Source organism: Dendropsophus ebraccatus, chromosome 12 (genome assembly GCF_027789765.1).
Source record: "Dendropsophus ebraccatus isolate aDenEbr1 chromosome 12, aDenEbr1.pat, whole genome shotgun sequence".
Lineage (NCBI taxonomy): Eukaryota > Metazoa > Chordata > Amphibia > Anura > Hylidae > Dendropsophus > Dendropsophus ebraccatus.
Genome location: NC_091465.1, coordinates 25,939,869 through 25,960,170, shown reverse-complemented (window position 1 = coordinate 25,960,170; position 20,302 = coordinate 25,939,869). Strand labels below are relative to the sequence as shown.

Sequence of the window (20,302 nt, the reverse complement as noted above, 5' to 3'; positions counted from 1 at the left end):
ACCCACTCAGCCAGTCAGTCACTGCAGTTGTGCCTCGCCTCACTCACAGATTGGTTGAGCGGGCATTTCTAAATGGGGCCATGACATCACATGATTGGGAGCATGTTGCACTGTGGGGGCACGGGGAAGGGTAAATAGGACTTCTTTATTATGATCCGAACCCGCTGCTCCCCCCCTCCCCCTGGATTTTTCACTGATGCCCAGAACACCGCTTTAATTTCTGCCTCTCTAACACACACACAGCCTGCTGCAGCCATGGCACACACACACGCACACACACACACACACAGTCTGCTGCAGCCATAGCACGCACTCACTAAATCATAATTGGCCTAAATCAATATTGCTGTTAATCGCACATGTAGCTGCAGTAATAATTCTGACATACCACCCCTCTGTGAAAGCCACACTGATTTTGATTTTAAAAAGTGAAGGGGAAAAATAATAATAATAAAAAAAAAAAAAAAAAAAAAAAAACAGGTGTATGGCTAAGTACACACACTACAGGACATGTATACAGCTATGTACACACTACAAGACATATATACAGGTATACAGCTATGTAAACACTACAGGACGTGTATACACAGGGGGGTCACATAGGGATAGGGGAGTATGACTATACAGGGGGGAGGGATAGGGGGGCAGATAGAGGTGTATTACTATAAAGGGAGAGTCGATAGAGATGTATTACTATACAGGGGGCACATAGGGATAGGGGTATGGGACTAAACAGGGGGGGGGGGGCTTAAAGGGGTGTATTACTATACAGGGAGCACATAGGCAGCACCTAGGCACTGAGAAGGAGAAGAGGATCTGCAGGCACTGGTAGCTGCTCCTCCAGGCTCTGGAGTAGGTGCTGCAGCTAATTCCTGTGGGGTAGTGACAGCTCCGGGTCACCGAACCTGTGCACGCCCGCAGGAAGCTGCTGCATCTTCCACAGGTACAGCTGATAGTACAGGTTGTTTCCCTTGTGCCCCGCTGCCCCAGAGTGTCCCACCGCAACTCGGGCGACATTTCAGTCGCCATGCCAGAGTCACAAGTGCACACACATTCTAACTGGCGCCTCACACTGAAAACAGGCGGACAGGAGGCTAGAAGACTGGTGCTCTACTGCCATTTGCAAGAGGTGATTGTACTGACAGCCCAGCCCGGATGGGGCACGGTGGGGGCGCTCTGACGGATGGTGACAGCTGCGTGGTGGTCTTGTTGCACTCTGACGTGACGGGCTGCTCAGAAGGGGAATAAGAAATATACTGCAAATACCGTCCTGGCAAAGTTGAGACAGTATCAATTTTTTTTTAGGTTTATCGCCCAGCCCTAATACACACACAGCCTGCCGCATCCATAGCACACACACACAGCCTGCTGCAGCCAGAGCATGCGCGCACACACATAGCCTGAGGCAGCCATAGCGCACACATACACACACAGCCTGAGGCAGCCATAGCGCACACATACACACACAGCCTGAGGCAGCCATAGCGCACACATACACACACAGCCTGAGGCAGCCATAGCGCACACATACACACACAGCCTGAGGCATCCATAGCGCACACATACACACACAGCCTGAGGCATCCATAGCGCACACATACACACACAGCCTGAGGCATCCATAGCGCACACATACACACAGCCTGAGGCAGCCATAGCACACACACACACACAGCCTGAGGCAGCCATAGCACACACACACACAGCTGCAGCCATAGCACACACACAAAATCTTCTCTCAGAGAGAAAACACCACACTGAGGACAGAGGTTACTGCTACACTACTTATGGCTTCTCCTCCTTCTCTATTACACAGGATATCTTCATATTAAACTGCTGCTCATATACAGTCATCCAGCATCCAGGAAGAGAACAGCACAGATCTCCCCCCACACAATGGACTCTTCCAGCTCAGAAACAAGCTGCCAAATAGAGACCAGACTATGTGAGAAAGGGGTTTTTCTGGTTGTCATAGATAAAGGGCTTAGAATATTAGAACAAACTATATTAATAAGGAACATTTATAAAATCCATATGAAAACTCAAAAAAAAATGTAAAAGATTTTTTTTTAACGCTGGAGTCAGTACATTTTTTCGACTCCAACTGCAGCCAAAACTAGCTCCGACTCCACAGCCCTGGCTGCAGCAGGCTGCGTGTACGCACGCTATGGCTGCAGCAGGCTGTGTGTGTGTGTGTGTGTGTGTATATATGTATGCTATGGCTGCAGCAGGCTGTGTGTGCGCACGCTATGGCTGCAGCAGGCTGTGTGCACGCGTGTGTTCTTTGGCTGCAGCAAGCTGTGTGTGCACACTCAATCGCTGCGGGAGGATGTACAAGTGCGTGCTATGGCTGCCGCAGGCTGTGTGTGTGTGTACGCCATGGCTGCCGCAGGCAGTGTGTGTGTGTGGGTGTGTGTACGCCATGGCTGCCGCAGGCAGTGTGTGTGTGTGTGTGTGTGTGTGTGTGTGTGTACGCCATGGCTGCCGCAGGCAGTGTGTGTGTGTGTGTGTGTGTGTGTGTGTACGCCATGGCTGCCGCAGGCAGTGTGTGTGTGTGTGTGTGTGTGTGTGTGTGTGTGTGTGTGTACGCCATGGCTGCCGCAGGCAGTGTGTGTGTGTGTGTGTGTGTACGCCATGGCTGCCGCAGGCAGTGTGTGTGTGTACGCCATGGCTGCCGCAGGCAGTGTGTGTGTGTGTGTGTGTGTGTGTGTGTGTGTGTACGCCATGGCTGCCGCAGGCAGTGTGTGTGTGTGTGTGTGTGTGTGTGTGTGTGTGTGTACGCCATGGCTGCCGCAGGCAGTGTGTGTGTGTGTGTGTGTGTGTGTGTGTGTGTACGCCATGGCTGCCGCAGGCAGTGTGTGTGTGTGTGTGTGTGTGTGTACGCCATGGCTGCCGCAGGCAGTGTGTGTGTGTGTGTGTGTGTGTGTGTGTGTGTGTGTGTGTACGCCATGGCTGCCGCAGGCAGTGTGTGTGTGTGTGTGTGTGTACGCCATGGCTGCCGCAGGCAGTGTGTGTGTGTACGCCATGGCTGCCGCAGGCAGTGTGTGTGTGTGTGTGTGTGTGTGTGTGTGTGTGTACGCCATGGCTGCCGCAGGCAGTGTGTGTGTGTGTGTGTGTGTGTGTGTGTGTGTGTGTACGCCATGGCTGCCGCAGGCAGTGTGTGTGTGTGTGTGTGTGTGTGTGTGTGTGTGTACGCCATGGCTGCCGCAGGCAGTGTGTGTGTGTGTGTGTGTGTGTGTGTGTGTACGCCATGGCTGCCGCAGGCAGTGTGTGTGTGTGTGTGTGTGTGTGTGTGTGTGTGTACGCCATGGCTGCCGCAGGCAGTGTGTGTGTGTGTGTGTGTGTGTGTGTGTGTGTGTGTGTGTGTGTGTACGCCATGGCTGCCGCAGGCAGTGTGTGTGTGTGTGTGTGTGTGCCATGGCTGCCGCAGGCAGTGTGTGTGTGTGTGTGTGTGTGTGTGTGTGCCATGGCTGCCGCAGGCAGTGTGTGTGTGTGTGTGTGTGCCATGGCTGCCGCAGGCAGTGTGTGTGTGTGTGTGTGCGCCATGGCTGCCGCAGGCAGTGTGTGTGTGTGTGTGTGTGTGTGTGTGCCATGGCTGCCGCAGGCAGTGTGTGTGTGTGTGTGTGTGTGTGTGTGCCATGGCTGCCGCAGGCAGTGTGTGTGTGTGTGTGTGTGTGTGTGCCATGGCTGCCGCAGGCAGTGTGTGTGTGTGTGTGTGTGTGTGTGTGCGCCATGGCTGCCGCAGGCAGTGTGTGTGTGTGTGTGTGTGTGTGTGTGTGCCATGGCTGCCGCAGGCAGTGTGTGTGTGTGTGTGTGTGTGCCATGGCTGCCGCAGGCAGTGTGTGTGTGTGTGTGTGTGTGTGTGTGTGTGTGCCATGGCTGCCGCAGGCAGTGTGTGTGTGTGTGTGTGTGTGTGTGTGTGCCATGGCTGCCGCAGGCAGTGTGTGTGTGTGTGTGTGTGTGTGTGTGTGTGCCATGGCTGCCGCAGGCAGTGTGTGTGTGTGTGTGTGTGTGTGTGTGTGTGCCATGGCTGCCGCAGGCAGTGTGTGTGTGTGTGTGTGTGTGCCATGGCTGCCGCAGGCAGTGTGTGTGTGTGTGTGTGTGTGTGTGTGTGCCATGGCTGCCGCAGGCAGTGTGTGTGTGTGTGTGCGTGTGTGTGTGTACGCCATGGCTGCCGCAGGCAGTGTGTGTGTGTGTGTGTGTGTGCGCGTGTGTACGCCACGGCTGCCGCAGGCAGTGTGTGTGTGTGTGTGTGTGCGTGTGCACGCCATGGCTGCCGCAGGCAGTGTGTGTGTGTGTACGCCATGGCTGCCGCAGGCAGTGTGTGTGTGTGTGTGAGAGCGAGAGCGAAATTAAAGGGGTATTCTGGGCAACAGTGAAAAATGCAAGGGGGACAGGGGGTGGTGGGATCATAATAATGCAATGTGCTCCCAATCCTGTGATGTCACAGCCCCACTCAGAAATGCCCGCTCAGCCAATCAGTGAGTGAAGTGACACTGCTGTCACTGACTTGCTGAGTGGGTAGTTCCTGTGGGGCCGCAATGATTCAGGAACGCAGACACTGACAGAGAGCTGATGAATCTGGGACTATGGCTGATCTCTATATCACATGGATCTAGCATTGTATCTTTGTATATGATAAATATTAGTTAGAAACATAGAAGACAGCAGGAAAAGACCACCTGCTCCATCTAGTCTAGTTCTGAGTAGTTCAGGACATGGAGGCTGGAGACTGGCTGCATCTACTGCACACACAGGAGAATCCGCTTTATATCTTTCCTTATTCCCTCAGAAGTCACCCCTGTCATTGTTTGGTGTTATTACACAGACAGATAATCGCTCATTTCCAATCGTTATAGCAAATTTTTAACCGATAATCGCTCCGTGTAATAGGGCCTTCATTCTAGTGACCGATGAGAGACTGAACATTTCCCTGATCAAAACTTCTGACATGTCCGTGTGTCCTGTCAATTTTTTATTTTTTTTTAAATAACAAAAGAATCACTTTAGGTTATTTTTCAGTCGCGTGAATTTACACAAAACAAATACCTGAAGAGCAAACAATCACTTCTACAGCGACCTCCCAGGGAGACCCTGTGTTACATACGATGCAGATCTTGAGGGGGCGAAGCATCACACCACCAAACTTTCTCATTCTTTAAAGGGGTACTCCGGCATGAGAAGATTTTTGATACAGTTATATAAAAAAATTATAAAGACGCTATTCTCACCTCATTGCGGCTCTCTGGTGTCTCCGCCGATGACCGGCCGTGGCGCTGTCCTGTCTGAGCAGACCGATACAAGTTAATCCTGGATCATCCAAAAGGAGGACCCGGAGACACCGGAGGAGTGTGGAGACACAAAATAGCTGGAGTGTCCCTCCGGTGTCAGTCACCGCCCCCTCAGGGCTGCACTAGACGTAACCAAAGTTTTCGGTTTTGATTAGAGCGCCCCCTACTGCTGCTTATAATTTTCCATATGGAGCGGTTCAGATATCCTGTCATACTTCTACCGGCTATGAGCAGAACACTGTAATGTCATGATGATGATGATAATGATGGTCATGCCCTTTAAGGAAACAGTGTTCAACCAGCAGCTCTCCAGCCCTTATAAAACTACTGACTGCCAGGGCATGATGGGAGTTGTAGTTTTGCAACAGCTGGAGAGGCCAGCCATCTCCAGTCCTTATAGATAGTATATACACTGTATGCATATATAGGACCCCAGTATAGAAGCAATCTTCTGATAAACACCAGTGGCTGCCTCCCCCCTCCCCTCCTCCGGGGCCTGGCCAGACATAAGCCCAGCAAGCCGGTGCTTCCGCTTCCCCATAGTGTCTGCTCCCTCCATCTTCCCCCTCACCCGATGCTCGGCAGTCACACACAGCCAGCCCCAGCCGTCTCCTCACCTCTCAGCCCGAGGTCAGCGCGCTGCTCTCTTCTCTTTCTCCTCCTCGGTCTCCTCCTGTCTATTTCCTCCCCCGCTTCCAATATGGCCGCTCCGGGCACTACAACTTCCGCTTCCGGTTTTCTGATCTGCGGACGCTGTCAAACTTCGGGGAAGCGTTGGTTGCCATAGAAACTGTCTACGTGTGCAGGGCCGCGAGTTTCATAACAGCTCAGCGGAGCGGCGTGATGACGTCACGTCTGCTCCGTCCTCAGTATTCCCCAACCTGGGACTCTCCGCTACAATTTCCAGTCATGATGGTGCTGGTTGTTGTTTTGCCACAGAGATACAGGTTGGGGAATATTTGTCCTGGTTTCCAGACACAGTAATGTCACTAGTGATAGAGTCAATGCCACCAGCTTGTACCAGTCTCCAGAAGTCTTCTAATAAATCATTCAGATGATATCAGATATAGTGGACCCCACAATAGTAGCGCCTGGTATTGCAGAGAGCTGAAGCTCAGTCCCATTCAAGTGAATGGGACTGTACCGGCCGCAGCACCAGGCACAGCCACTACAAAACATGGCGCTGTGCTTAGTAAAGAAAAATTAAAGGGGTTATCCAGCGCTTCAAAAACATGGCCACTTTCTTCCACAGACAGCACTGCTCTTGTCCCCAGTCTAGGTGATTTTCTATTGAAGTGAGTAGAGCTTAAAAGGGGTTATCCTGCGCTACAAAAACATGGCCACTTTCTTCCAGAGACGGTCCCACTTTTGTCTCCAGCTTGTGCGGGTTTTGCTGCTCAGTTCCATTGAAGTGAAAAGAGCTTAAAGGGGTTATCCAACACTACAAAAACATGGCCACTTTCCCCCTACTGTTGTGTCCAGTTTGGGTGGGGTTTTGAAGTTACAATTGTCTCTGAAAGAAAGTGGCCATGTTTTTGTAGCACTGGATAACCCCTTTAATTGCAAACCTCACCTGACCTGGAGACAAGAGTGGTGCTGTCTGTGAAAGAAAGTCGCCATGTTTTTGTAGCGTTATGGAATCCTGAGCTCGCACCCACTTGTGGACACTGGCGGCCGTGCGCATCTTCGCTGCTCCCATAGACTTCCTTCTATGGTTTGCCAAATTTCACCTTCCGCCCAAAGAATGAACCCGCTCATTCTTTGAGGTGCAAGCTGCGGAATCCGCGGCAGGTGTTCTGTCGGGATTCCGTAATGTGCACATACCCTAAAAATGTTATTCCCATCACAACTTAAAATGTACCTGTCCCAAAAAAAACCTTTTGAGTTTTTTAATTAGAGTGTTCACACCCCAACCGATCAGTAGATTGAGCGTTAAGAGGAGCGTGTGGTCACTTCCCACTTCCATTATGCGGCCGTCTCATCACATGACATAGAGCCAGGAGAGGACCATGCTGAGCACGACTTCTCCCCTGCTCGTTCTTCTGATCAGTCGCAGTTTCAACACAAAGACCCCGACCAATCATAACTTTTGACATGTCAAAGGTATTTTTTGGTGCATCCTGAAATACTTTTTACATTTATTGCTAAATTAATATAATATAGAAAAATTTAATTGGGGGAGTCCTACATGATTGTGTTGGTTGATATGGAAATACCCCTTTAGGGTCCATTAACACTTAAAGCGAATGTATCAGCAGGTAAACTTTTTAATAACTTTACATCAATAGACTGGCGCTGGTAAATCGGTCCTTTTTTTGTGCGACGGCGCAAGTCTATTCCTGGTCACTGGCCCGGCCTGAAGCACTGGGGGTAGGCCCCCAGTGTGATGTTCTGCCCTCCCCTCTGTAGAATCAATGGAGCTGTGTCACAGAGGGGAGGGGTTTTGTCATACTGGGCATGGACAGGCCCGCCTCCAGTGCTTCAGGCTGGGCCAGGGACCGTGAGTAGACCGGCTGTGCACGGGAATGGGGCTGCATTTCAAAAAAAAGGACTGCAACATTCGCATCCCCGTGCCGGCACCAGTCTATTGATGAAAAGATCTTAAAGGAGAAGTCCGGCCAAAATTAATTTTTGATATGTTGTTACTTATGAAAAGTTATACAAATTTCTAATGTACATTAATTATGGGAAATGCACATATAGAGCTATTTCCCTTAATTTAGTAGATCAGGAAGTGTTAGAAATATCTCTGAAGAAGTGACGTCACGACCCAGGGTGTAATTCCTATGGAGTGTCCAGCAGGGGGCGCTCTCTATATAGAAGTCTATGGGACTTTATTGTTTCTATGGGTTTCTATGTAATGTAATGTAGTGTACAGTGCTTTATTGAATGAATACATCTATGGAATACTTTGGGGAGCAAGTGTCCTTGCTCCCCAAAGTATTGCATAAATGTATTCATTCAATACATTCAATACACAGTAAGCCCGCCGATCCGCCGCATTTCCGCCGAATTTCCGCCGCATTCCCGCCGATCCGCCACACGCTGATCCGCCGCATTCCCGCCGATCCGGACCATATACATTGAACTACAGCTCCCATCATCTGCTTCTAGTATGAACAGGTGATGGGATATGACATGCCGCCGGGCGCAGGGGGGAGCCGCTCAGTACACAGGAGCGCTCCCCCCTCCTCCTCCTCCTCCTTCCGTGATAACTTCCGCCTATACCAATGCTGAGTCCCTGCCTGGCCGCCGCTCTCCGCTCTCCACCCCCATACATACCGGCTCCCGATGCATCCTGGTGTCCGCGCTGATGCCGGGAGCCGGTATATGTGAGCGGAGAGCGGCGGCCAGGCAGGGAGTCAGCATTGGTATAGGCGGAAGTTATCACGGAAGGAGGAGGAGGAGGGGGGAGCGCTCCTGTGTACTGAGCGGCTCCCCCCTGCGCCCGGCGGCATGTCATATCCATTACCCAGCTACAGCTCCCATCACCTGTTCATACTAGAAGCAGATGATGGGAGCTGTAGTTCAATGTATATGGTCCGGATCGGCGGGAATGCGGCGGATCAGCGGGAATGCGGCGGATCAGCGGGAATGCGGCGGAAATGCGGCGGATCGGCGGGCTTACTATGTATTGAATGAATACATTTATGCAATACTTTGGGGAGCAAGGACACTTGCTCCCCAAAGTATTCCATAGATGTATTCATTCAATAAAGCACTGTACACTACATTACATTACATTACATAGAAACCCATAGAAACAATAAAGTCCCATAGACTTCTATATAGAGAGCGCCCCCTGCTGGACACTCCATAGGAATTACACCCTGGGTCGTGACGTCACTTCTTCAGAGATATTTCTAACACTTCCTGATCTACTAAATTAAGGGAAATAGCAGTATATGTGCATTTCCCATAATTAATGTACATTAGAAATTTGTATAACTTTTCATAAGTAACAACATATCAAAAATTAATTTTGGCCGGACTTCTCCTTTAAAGCAATGTCTTTCGCTTTAAGGGATCTGCTACAGATTTGATGCTGTGTTCAGTAAATTAGAAGTGTATAACCTTGCTTACCTGACTACTCCAGCTGTGAAACCACCAAAATTTTATTTTATATGTTTGTCCTTTCTGCTGAACAATAATCACTACTTTTCAGTTGCTCAGCACTACAATTTCCAGAATTCATTGTTTTCCCTCAGCTGTCAATCACAGCCCTCCCACCCTGCCTATTCCACTCCCATAGCACTTCTGCCAGTTCCCCCTCGAGAGCTTTTACGGATTGTCTCCTTACAGTATTTTTACATGTTGCATATTTCTGCAGATGTCCTAAGGGTATGTTCACACGGTTATAAAAACCATAAGTGCAAATCAGTGTGATTCAACAGGCATTTTGGGAAGGTTTTTTTAGTCTATTTTATTCAAGCTCCCATTAAATTCAATGTAAATTTGCAAGCAGAACAGCTCTGAAAAAAGTAATGTGATTTAGGTGTTTCCATGCTGTTTTTAACATTCCTGACTGAAGTCAATATGGCAAACAGATCACTGATATCCCTCCAGGTAAGGTCCTAGCAAAGGGATGACTCCTGTATGGAGACCATCAAAACCACCATACTAGGTGGCCCATTCAGTCAGTATTCAACAAAATTACGAGTCTGATGATATGACCAGGGAAAATAACAAAGCCAGGTATCCATCCAGACAGCTCACTGGTCTCCCTGAGATTAGTGATCTGTTTGCCATATAAGTCTACTAGGCATTGCTCCCACCTAACCAGAATCCTACTCCCCACCAGGGGCGGATTATAATGAGGGCAATCTGGGCAACCGCCTGGGGCCCAAGGTTTCGGGGGGCCCAGCAAGATTGCCCCCATTATAATGCCGCCGCTGTACCTGTGTCGCTCTGTCCCTTTAAAAGTCCCTCCATTAGGGGCAGACGTGCCGCGCGTAGGCACGTCTGCATCCCGTGACGTCACTTCCTGGGCACAGAGGAGTGAGGAGCGGCGGTGGCCAGGAGAGGAGGAGCGGCGGCGGCCAGAAGAGGAGCAGCGGCCAGGAGAAGAGGAGCAGCGGCCAGGAGAAGAGAAGCGGCGGCGGCCAGGAGAGGAGCAGCGGCGGCCAGGAGAAGAGCGGCGGCCAGGAGAAAAGGAGTGGCGGCGGCTAGGAGAAGAGGAGCAGCGGCAGCGGCCAGGAGAAGAGGAGCGGCTGCTGGGAGCTCCAGGAGGAATCAATGTGCCAGGTTAGGTGAGTATACTTTTATTACTTTTTTTTCCACATGGGGCTAATCATGAGGGATTCTACGAAGGGCAGGGGGGGCTATTCATGGGGGTATTGCTACAGGGGGGGCTATTCATGGGGGTATTGCTACAGGGGGGCTATTCATGGGGGTATTGCTACAGGGGGGGCTATTCATGGAGGTATTGCTACAGGGGGGCTATTCATGGGGGTATTGCTACGGGGAGCTATTCATGGGAGTATTGCTACAGGGGGGGCTATTCATGGGGGTATTGCTATAGGGGGGGCTATTCATAGGGGTATTGCTACAGGGGGGTATACATAGGGATTCTACAGGGGGGGCTATACATAGGGATGCTACAGGGGGGCTATTCATGGGGAATGCTACAGGGGGGCTATTCATGGGGTATTGCTATGGAGGGTATTGATGGGGGATGCTACTGAGGTGGGTATTGATGGGGGATGCTACAGGGGTGGCTATTGATGGGGGATGCTACAGGAGTGGCTATTGATGGGGTATTGCTACAGGGGGAGCTATTCATGGGGGATGCTACAGGGTTGGGCTATTCATGGGGGATGCAGGGCCGTATTTACCACTAGGCACCCGTGGTCCGGTGCCTAGGGCAGCACCTTGCAGGTGGGCAGCACCAGGAAGCAGGGGGACAGAAAAAACTAATTTTTTTGTTTTAATTTTTTTAGTTTCCCTCCTCCTGTTCAGAGTTGCCAGTAAATCTGGTGTCTTTTCCAGGGGGGTGGGGGGTATGGTGGTATTGGTCAGGTCTGGTATCGCCAATAGGTGCGTGAAGATGGGGCGTCTTCAGGTTTAGTGCCTAGGGCAGCAGCAGCTGTTAATACAGCCCTGGGGGGATGCTACACAGAGAGGGCTTATTCTATATAGAGGAGATGCTAGACAGAGGTGACTTATTCCATATGGAGGGGGGAACAAAGTAGAGTTGCTTAATACTATATGGGGACACAGCAAAGGAAAAGGCTATTTATTATATGGGGATCGGAGGGACAGACTACTAGTCTCCCTTTGCTAGGTCTTTCCTAGGAAGGATATCTGGCTATTCCAGTGTTGAGACTTGTAACTGAGTATTAATCAATTGAAGTCAATGGGAGTTTAAAACCGTGTGTTTGTAGATATTGGGGGAGATTTATCAAACATGGTGTAAAGTGAAACTGGCTCAGTTGCCCCTAGCAACCAATCAGATTCAACTTTTCATTCCTCACAGACCCTTTGGAAAATTAAAAAGGTGGAATCTGATTGGTTGCTAGGGGCAACTGAGACAGTTTCACTTTACACCATGTTTGATAAATCTCCCCCATTGTTTCTATTGTAGGGACCCAGAAAACCTTCATTTAAAGAATCCAAGAAGTGATGCATGTTAGGTCAGATGTCCAAATACTGATGTCCAGATCTCGATAAGCAAGTATCAATTTCAGGGTTGGCGTGTGCCCCGGCCGGCAGCGCAATATCCACTTCCGACCGCCGCAGTCATCTTCTCTGAAATGTGTGACGTCACCACTTTTAGTTAGGGCGGCTTGTACAGACCAATAAAGCTCCTACGCATTTCGTAAAGATTGTTTCTCTTCCTCAGGGATCCTCAGGACATCCCTGAGGAAGGAAAGCAATCTTTCCGCAACATGTAGGAGCCTTTTTGGTCTGTACAGGCATTTGAATCGCCAAAATACGGCTGTAATTTGGAGTGACAATAAAAGTGCGCACAGTTGAAAAAAATTGATGGTAAATAATGAGCATGTTCCTGTACTCAAATACAGCTGTTTTTCTCTACTGTGTGTGTACTGATGGTCAATTCCTTATAGATCTTAATAGAAAACATTATTACATTGAAAATACAGCTGTATTTTGGTATTATTTTATTGTGTGTGAACATTGCCTGAGGATGACTTCACATGTGCAATCTGAACTAATAAAGCAGATAGGAGCACTTTAACATTTCACCAGCAGATGGCGCTTGTAACATTTCAATTTCTGTACTTGTAGTATCTGTATTTGCCTTTGTCACAATTGTTAGTGTATCACATGGTTTACACACACTTGTACACTTGTCATTGAGTCCACTTATTCTTTGATATATACAGTATACTGAATAACGTGAGGTATTACATATGAGATATCACAGTACATTTCATGTTCACAGTCCTTTTTTACAGGTTGCTCTTATGGTACTATTCATACAGTGCGTTAAATAAAGCAAGCCTGTTAGTGTATGCCAGCTATCCTGGTATTATACTTGTGTCCTTTTTACAGGGTACCCTTAGAGTGCTGTTCATACAATGCATTCAGTAACCCAAGTCTCTTAGAGTGCTGTTCACACAAGTAACAGCAACCTGAGGCCGTACAGGCACTGTTACTGCACATAAGCTGGGGAGAGTGGCGTAGCTACTTATGCATATATGAATATACATGGATAGATACACATATGACATTGCTTCATCCTTACAGAAAGATTCCAGGGTTGAGTTGCATCATATATTTGTTCCTCAGCCAGCGATTTATGCTGAGTGCTAATAATCCGGCATGGAGTCATCACCTAGAATAACCAGCCGACACCATGATGTCAATGTCAAGCCAAGCATAGGAGTTCTCAATGAGTACTACATACTACGCTAGTACTTTCACAACCTTAGAATAATTTCAGCCTGTATTTGTTTAAAGGGGATGAACACCATTATTTACAGCCCTTCAAAGTAATGCAATGTGTCCATCATGTCAGCACCTGGAGACTGACCCCTTGGTCCTAAAAGGAACAGGCCTAATACTGCCTGCAGCCTAGAAGTGAGCCCTGGTACGGGCAGCATGGTGGCATCATCACACACGTGTCCGGTGCTATGTGCCTCCTGCAGGTGGAGGAGTCGGGAGATGTAAGTTCAGCCCATTCACCTACAGGGGTTGAAGCAAACTACCATGTGGGGCACTAAGGAGGGAAGTAGTTACTATGTGGGGGTGGCTGGCTACTGTATGGGGCACTAATAGAGGATTTCCTACTGCATGGAGCAAATATTTGGAGCAAATATCGGAGCGGCGGCGGGGGGGGGGGGCGATCGTAGCGGCGGTGGGGGGGGGGCGATCGAAGCGGCAGCGGTGGGGGCGATCGGAGCCGCGGCGGGGGGGGGGCGATCAGAGCGGCGGCGGGGGGGGCGATCGGAGCGGCGGGGGTGGCGATCGGAGCGGCGGTGGGGGTGGCGATCGAGCCGGCGCAGGGGGCTGCGGATGAGCGGTGGGCCGGGCTGCGAGCGGAGGGCCGGGCTGAGAGCGGGGGGCCGGGCTGCGAGCGGGGGGGGCGGCGGGCGGGGCTGCGGGCAGCCGGACTATCACGCGACGACTGTTTACACGGAACGATCGGCGAATTTTTTGCAAACGACCAACGATGATTTGATGACATGTTGAAAGATCAAAACGAACGATTTCTCATTCGTCGTTTGATCGTTCGCTGCGTTTACACGTACGATTATCGTTCACATTCGATCGTTATCGCGCAAATTTGCACGATAATCGTTACGTGTAAACGCACCATAACAAGCCATAGTATAGCACACCAGAAGCATGTTTACAAGAATTGAAGAAACAAGTGATGGTGTCTACATGGAGTTGGCCAAACCAGTTAAAAGTGAACTATAAGTGGAGCCAAAAATAGAATCACCACAACAGTTCCAAGGAATACCAATCCCTATTAATTACCATTGATAAGAGTGTGACTCAATGATCAAACATGAACACAGATGGGAGGAATGTACATAATCTACCAGAACTAAATCCAGTAGTAATATATATCACATATAATCACCGATATTACATGCATACCTGCCATAGTGAATAAAGTGTTATAATCTGTAATATTCTTTGGTGCATGAATAACACAAATATATGACGGGGCAATATAAACTGACACTGTAAATGATATGCTACATACATACATGAATGATGTTGGCTGATCGTTTCCTTCTATTCCACGAGACGATTATCGGCAGTAACGGCCGATAATCGTTCCGTGGAATATGGCCTAAAAAGGTTTTTTTTCTAAACTAAAAGTCTCAATCTTGATAATCTGTCTTGGTTCTGTAACCCACCTATTACCTTAATGACCTTGGTCGTCCTCCTCTGCGCCCGCTCCAGTTCAGCTGTGTCCTTCCTATATACTGGTGTCTGGTGCAGTGCACAGTATTCCATATGTAGTCTGACCAGTGCTTTATAAAGAGACAAAACTATCTTCTCATCTTTAGCATCAATGCCTGTTTTGATGCATCCCATGATTTTATAACCTTACATTTATCCACATTAAACTTAATTTGCCATTTCTCTGCCCAAGCCTCCAGCTTCTTCAAATCCCTCTGTAATATTATGTTACCCTCCTCTGTGATGATTACTTTACCCACTTCTACTGTACTAGTACTGCTACTGATTACTACTCCCACTACAACTACGGCTCCCACTCCCAGGGCTGAACTGTTCATTTGGCAAGTTGGGCAACTGCCAGATGGGCCAGTGTGCTAATTGGGCCAGTCCATGAACAGCTTGATGGCTGGTTTCTCCCCAGCACAGCACCCTTCCTGGACTTGACAACATAGTAAGTCACTGGTTTAAAAACATGTATAGTTCAGACAGCACTGTGCAGGGAAGGAGCCAACCGTCAGACTGTAGTCCTGTATCCAGCCTGCCCCAGGAGACTCCTTATCAGTACTGGTCTAGGCAGGGGTGACAATGAGAAGAGTGATTTAGTTTAAACCCAAGGGTCAAATGGGAGAAGGGGGTGAGGATAGCAAAGTGTTGATGCTCAACAGGAATGCAGACAGAGCCAGGCACTGCAGTTTCAGGCACAGCTATTGGTGGCAGCAGAGGGGCTGTGACAACCTTTACTTTTGCTACTTAATGTAAAAATGTAGAAAAAAAAGTTAATTTAAAGGGGTTTTCCAGGGAAAAAAAAAGTACAGAAAAGGACTCCACAGGATATCTCATCAGTCTCTGATCGGTAAGATTCTCATAACAGGCATGATCAGCTCAGCTCCTATTCTCCTGCATATTAGGAGAACGGCTGAACAAAATGATGTAGGTAATACACCGATCTGTTCAGCATTTCTATCACTAGTTTATGCTGTCCTCATTTTAGGTGGAATAAACCTAGTGACAGATTCCCTTTAAAGAGTCCATCAGGCCCTGGGGACATCACAATGGCTTGAGTAAGCTCTTCTAGGATTATATGCTTCTCTTAAGAGAACGCTGTGTACCTGTCAAGGAAGAAGAGAACTTTAAATAGCAGTCGATTTCATGCTCTCTTGGTTAATCCTGGTTGATACGTTCATTGCTGTAATAGCTCTTTAATTATAGGGGGTACCACCAAAATAGTCAGTGATGAAGAGGACTGTCATACCAAGTGTGCCAATTTTAAAGCGGTATATGCTGAGAAACTATAATATTCCAATACTTGGCCAGTCAGACTTACATCCTCAATAGGGTCTAAAAGTTTTAAGTTTGGGTAAGGTTAAAGGGGTTGGCCACTTTATAGTAAAATAGTTCAGTGTACAGTATTAGTAAGTAAGTGTACTCACTGCGCTTACAGCTGCTCATAGAACTAATATCAGACTTCCCTCCTCCAGGCTGTGCTGTCCTGCTCTGTGTTAAGTCTGTCCATAAGATGGCCGACATGGAGGAGCATGTGACCATGCTGCGCCCCCAGTGTCCACCACTTAGCCTGTATATGCCTATGGAGGATACTGGGGGGGGGCATGGTCACATTCTCCTTCATGTCGGCCATCTTATGGACAGACTCACCACAGAGCAGGACAGCTCAGCCTGGAGGAGGGAAGTCTGATATTAGCTTTATGAGGTACACAGGGAGCGACTGTCGGTAAGTAATGGGAATACACTTACTTATAGTACACACAAAGAGTCAGCTATCGGCTGATGAATGAGAAAATGCTTGCTCGACAACTGATCAGATCTTTTTTGTAGGCATTAGGATCATTGTGATTGGCTGCATACCGCCCCTTGTAAACAGGAGATGGACAGGTCAAGTCTGCAAGAGTAAACGCAGCAACTCAGAATGGCTGATGTAAACAAGTCTCTGGCAGGCTTTATCTGCCACTTTGTAGCTTCTTTGTAATGCTAGGAGGATTAATCTGAGGTCAATTGCTAATGAACTCACTGTGATTGATCCTCCCAGGATTACAAAAAGTTGCATTTAGGGACTTGTTTACATCAGCTGTCTCATAAGGGAAGGGGGAGGAGGGGGAGACAGAGAAAAAAGCTCACACACAGTTTTTTGTGTCTTCAGCAGAAATCCGCAGCTCAGAACTGGGAGAAGGAGACTGAATAGATAATAAAACGTATAGAAAGAAATTGTTAGTCTCACCAAAGTTATGTTTGAATGGAATACTTTTTTAAATATCTGTACTGTCTTAATCCTTAAGCCTTGTTCTGACTCTATGTACAAAACTGATCACTGTATCTAGTGTCAGGGTGTTAAACCTAAGGGCATGTTCAACAATGAAGTGGACCCCCAGGCTTATTGTACTATGTACTATGTGCACAACTGTAATCTGAGTAGTCGCTATGGGGAATTTCCCATTATTTCCCTGCAAATCCTTTGTAATGTATCTATATATAGGCCACATCATGGCGTCAGACAGATGTGCTCCCACAGTGGCATAGGCACAAAGATGGAGTAGATAAAAAGATGTAGTACAAAGTACACATAGCTGTAGACCAGGGATGGGGAACATTCAGCCCTCCAGCTGTTGCAAAACTAGAATTCCCATCATGCCTGGACAGCCAAAGCTGTAACACTATGCCCAGTCAGTACAGGCGGCAGAAATACCAAACAATGTGTTTATGACAGGCCGCTCCTCTTACACAATAAATTATCCATATTTCCTTCACACATTACAGCTTTGCGGCTTTGCATCAGGAACATTAGCATCTAATTATGAGTGTAATGACTGATAATTATATGTCAGGCCCGAAGACTCGCTTCTCTTCTATAAGCAGTGGAGGATGCAAATAAAACTGGCTACACCAAAAAATCTGGTGCAATATTTGAAGCGAATGTACCACTAGTACATCACTTTTTTGTGTTTTTTACATAAACAGACCACTGCCGATGCTGGGATGCCGGTGGCGTGGTCCTTCTTTTGAGCTGCCTCCCGGTTCCTGCACGACGCTCTGGTCTATTCCCGAGCACCAGCCTGGCATGAAGCCCTGGAGGTTGGCCAGCCGGCCCCCAGTGTGATGAACCCCCTCCCCTCTGTGACGCGACTTCATTGATTCTAATGGAGCCGCGTCACAGAGGGAATGGGAGATCTTCACACTGGGGGCATGCCGGCCCTCCTCCAGTGCTTCATGCTAGGCTGGTGCTCGGGAATAGACCAGAGCGGTGTGCGGGAACTGGTAGGCAGTGGAAAAAAAGGACCATGCCCCCGGCATCCCAGCATCAGCAGTAGTCTGTTTACGTAAAAAAAAAAAAAAAGCGATGTACTAGTGGTACATTCGCTTTAACGCTTTAAAAAAAATTGGCTTCTGAAATCACATTTTGGATGGGAAGACTTAACAGTGCAAATCCAGTTCTTCTACACCTTCTTCTGCTAGGACATCCCCTTTAACTATAGAGTCATATCTAATATGGGAACACAATGTAAGCAATACGTCTGCTAGGGTTGCGTAACAGAAAATCCATTGACGTATAATAGTCGTTGCCATTTCTTAGGTTACTCCCTCTCAGTTCTCTGAAGAGGCAACAGGAAGTAACAGCCATTTTATCTCCTACCATCAGTAGTGGATTATAATAGGGGCGTTCCGGGCGGCAGCCTGGGGCCCTGAGCTCCTGGGGGGCCCATGACTACCCAAAAAGACTTATACTTTCAGTGGTGTACTGTCTCCTGGCTACACTTCTGCCATGATTTGCAAAAAATCTAATTTTTTAATGGCAATTTTGCACAAATCAGGACATCATGACATTATCTGTCCTGTACTATAAACGCCAGGCTAGTGCTGCCATAGTTACAGTGGGGTGGGGGGGGGGCCCAGGCTTGGTGAACAGCCCGGGGCCTATGGTAAAGTTAATCCGCCCCTGCCTACCATGGTAGTCACCTATTTATCCAGGTTTCTGGAGGATAAATCCAATTGTTCATCTAATCTTGTCCTATCTTTTATCTATTGTTTTCCTCTCACGATAGAATGGAGTCATTAGTGGCCTCTTTTGTCCTTCATAATCTAGTCCTCACCTCTTAGGGTCCTATTACACTGAGCGATTTTTAACGATTAACGCTAAACGATCGCAAACGAGATTGTTTATCATTAACCTGAAATCGTTCACGATAATCGTTAGTTATGATCGTTACTACGATCGTTATTGCGATCATTACTATGATCGTTTATTCCTTCTGATCCCAGAAAAACAATGAACAATGTGCAATTACACTGAACGATTAGTGAAAAAATGCTGAACTTGAGCGAACGGATGTGGAATTACAGCGAACGATTAGCGAACGATTAACGATAATTTTAGGTTCACACCTATATCAACGATCAACAACATACGAACGATTTTTCGATCACGTCTTACACGTCTAAACGTCTCCAGATTTTTTTTTATTTTTTTTTTTAAAGAATTGGAAAAAAAAAAATGTCATTTAAAATGCAGTCCATTCTGTTATAGAGCGGGAGGAACTAAGCAGATTGATATGTAATTTTGTGGGAAAAGTTTGAAGATAACTGTCCTTTTTCATCCTGTAAGCCTCTGCTCACTCTAGGCTAAGTAGTCAAGTGGGTGGTGCTACAGAGTGATTGACAACTCTCTTTCTACGCCCTCTTATAGATAGCTGTCAGTCACTTAGAAGGACCACCCACTTGACTACTTTGTCTACAAAGAGCACCGATTTCTATTAATAAATAAACTATACATCAATTTGCCTATCTCCTTTTGCTCTATAACTTGCAAATAACTGCTTGCAGATTGGACAGCTTCCATTTGAAGGGTTTGTCTATTGTGGAAACCCAATTTCAGTTACATTAAGGGTACCTTCAAACATACCGGATTTGCAGCACTGATTGGCTGATGGGAACCGACGGGAGCCTCAAACACAGCCGCAGCGCCGAGCAGGTAATGTATGCTCTGGGGGCTGCGGGCGGCGGGGGGTTAAAGGGGCTGGGTTACATATTCGCAGTGGAATGAAAATGAAATGCGCTGTGAATCCGGTACATGTGAAACTACCCTAATAGGGGATTCTTAGGGCCCTATCACACAGAAAGATGATAAAAAAAAACCTTCAATCTTTCTGTGGCAACGACTAATGACAGTTTTTTCAAATTTCGTTGATCTCATCTATTGAGCTGACCATAAAATCATCGCTAATCATACGCAAATCCTTTGGTTCTTCTACACATCGTTCATTCGTTATAATGATAATTCTTAAACTAGAGTGTAAGAGCAATCGTAATTGCGATTGTAACTAACGACTATCGTTCCGCGTATTATGGCAAATGATTTCAGGTCGTTCGCAAAAGCACTCGTTTATCTTTAATTAGAGAAAAAGTAAAATCGCTTTGTCTCATAGGACCCTTAGGGCCCTATTACACCAAACGATTATTAGCTGATTGTGGCCGTTTACCAGCCATTCTGGCCAATAATCAATTGGGGGGATAGTAAAAGGCAACGCTCAGCCAACATGTACAATGTCGGCCGTCACTCCGTGTAATAGGAGGAGTGGCAGCAGACTAGAGGGCAGGGCAATGACAAAGAGCGTCTCTCACTC

The 20,302-nt window shown here is 47.8% G+C and overlaps 1 protein-coding gene across 1 annotated transcript in view; it reads right to left on the bottom strand.

Moving 5' to 3' along the window:
- UBE2J2 (ubiquitin conjugating enzyme E2 J2) overlaps positions 1 to 6,050 on the bottom strand; it is a 37,049-nt gene extending 30,999 nt beyond the window's left edge. The window contains exon 1 of the mRNA XM_069947000.1: positions 5,909 to 6,050. The gene's annotated coding sequence lies outside the window, so the exon portion shown is untranslated. The remainder of the gene's footprint in view (positions 1 to 5,908) is intronic.
- Positions 6,051 to 20,302: the final 14,252 nt, after the last annotated feature.